Consider the following 2,135-nt stretch of genomic DNA (forward strand, 5'->3'; position numbering starts at 1 on the left):
CAGAAATGCAGTTGCCCTTGGAGAGTCAAATTAGTAAATTTCAAACACAATGGATATGATTAGGAATTGATAGCAGACATTGCTGGTTGCCACCCACCTGCCTTTCCTAGTAGAGCCTGATTTGTCCAGCAGTCTCTCTTTTCTGCATAGCTTATGCACAGAGTGCAGGCCTCATCTCTAGTCCTAGGAGGCAGGACATGATGGGTCTAAGTCATTCTTGGTAGTTTTTCCCCTCTGCCAGTGATTGGTATGGGCATGGGCATGCGATAAAATTTTGGCCAGAGACACCAGGAAAAGGCTGCAGAAGCTCTGGGAAGATTAATTACTTACAAGGAGAAACAGAGCTTCTTTTTGGGCACTGACCACTGTGCTTTGATGTGATTAATGGAGTTGCTGCAGCCACTTTGTGACTATGAGGGGAGCCAGGTTGAGATGACAGCACTCACCTGGAGGAGACAGAAGCAGTAAGTTGTGGAGGAAGAGGAGCTTGAGCACATCACTGTGCTGGGAACCTCTTTTTCTTTGGATGCGTTCATGTGAAATAATACCATATTTCATCAGATCTAATACACTATCCATTGTACGTCATGTCACAGCATTATTTTATGTGCCATGTAGAAAGAAATAACACTGGCAAAAAAACTGATGCACATTTTTTTTTTTTTTTTTACATGGAACGCTTCACGAATTTGTGTGTCATCCTTGCGCAGGGGCCATGCTAATCTTCTCTGTATCGTTCCAATTTTAGTATATGTGCTGCCGAAGCGAGCACGCAAATTTTTTTAAGATTTTATTTAGTTATTTGACAGAGGGGGGGAGCACAAGCATGGGGAGCGGCAGAGGGAAAGAGAGAAGTATGCTCCCCGCTGAGCAGGGAGCACGATGAGGGCTCCATCGCAGGACCCTGGGAATATGACCTGAGCTGAAGGTAGATGCTTAACAGATTGAGCCACCCAGATGCCCCAGCATGTTTTTTTAATCACTTATTTTATATTTATTGAAAGGCTATTTTATTCGTCACTAGACACGTATTTTATTATGTTATTTTTAGCATTTGTATTACTTCATTAATTTTATAAATTATATTGACACAATATATGTATTTTGTTAATTTCGATATAATAAATTTATACTGTCCTTGTGTATATCTAAAAAAGGAAAATATAAGTGGAATAACTAGATGAAGGTATTCCTGAAACTCCCCCAGATTCAGAGTCTGAGTCTTCTGGATCACATTGTGGATGAGAGTCTTCATCATTTTCCTCAGAATATTGTCCTCTATGACATCAATAACATGATGATAACCACAATAAAGTACTGAACTTTTTTTTTTTAAGATTTTATTTATTTATTGGAGAGAGAGAGAGAGACTGCAAGCTAGAGAACATAATCGGGGGATGTGGGGCTCAATCCCAGGACCCTGAGATCATGACCTGAGCTGAAGGCAGATGCTTAACAGACTGAGCCACCGAGGCGCCCCTAAAGTACTGAACTCTTAAGCTGGCTTTGGGGTTATGTAGAGCTAGCCTCCTTTTGATCTCTACTTTGGGAATGAGGTAAACATCTCAGAGTCACCCCTGCTCTCTCATAGCTTCTGGATTTTCTTCCAAGCTGCTGCTTTGATGCTTGGGCTTCTGAGTTGTTTTCAGTTTCTGGCTATTATGAATAAAGTTTCCATAAACGTTTGTGTACTGGTTTTTGCCCTCTTTGACTCCTTTCAAGTTCTATTCGTTAACAACTCTTTATAATAAACTGTCCCTGGTAAAATAGCAATATGGTTTCTGCCTCCTCAGTGGACCTGATATGAATCTTCCGTCATTCATTATGTAGGACACTTGGTAAGAGTTTTTAATTTAGGGATACTTCACGTCTAGGACATTTTCTCGTATAATTTTTTTTTTCTGGAAATCCCCCCCACCTTTTTTTCGCAGCTATTGGATGTCCTGGTCTAATTCTTTTATTTTTTCCCTATTTTCCATCTCTTGCCTTTGGTTCTTTTTTTTTTTTCTAGGAGAGTTCTTCAATTTTATCTTCCAACCCTTCTGTTGAGTTTTTCATTTTTCCTATCATGCTTTTTATTTTCTAAAAGCTCTTGTTAATTTTCTGACTTTTTAAAATGGTGTGCTGTTCTTGTT

The 2,135-nt window shown here is 39.7% G+C and overlaps 1 non-coding gene across 1 annotated transcript; it reads right to left on the reverse strand.

Annotated features, from left to right (window-relative positions):
• Positions 1–665: 665 nt before the first annotated feature.
• On the reverse strand, positions 666–772 carry LOC123323886. Its single transcript, XR_006539564.1, has one exon. It is a non-coding gene; the product is annotated as a U6 spliceosomal RNA (small nuclear RNA).
• Positions 773–2,135: the final 1,363 nt, after the last annotated feature.

This window comes from Neomonachus schauinslandi, unplaced genomic scaffold, assembly GCF_002201575.2.
Source record: "Neomonachus schauinslandi unplaced genomic scaffold, ASM220157v2 HiC_scaffold_1920, whole genome shotgun sequence".
Classification (NCBI taxonomy): Eukaryota; Metazoa; Chordata; class Mammalia; order Carnivora; family Phocidae; genus Neomonachus; species Neomonachus schauinslandi.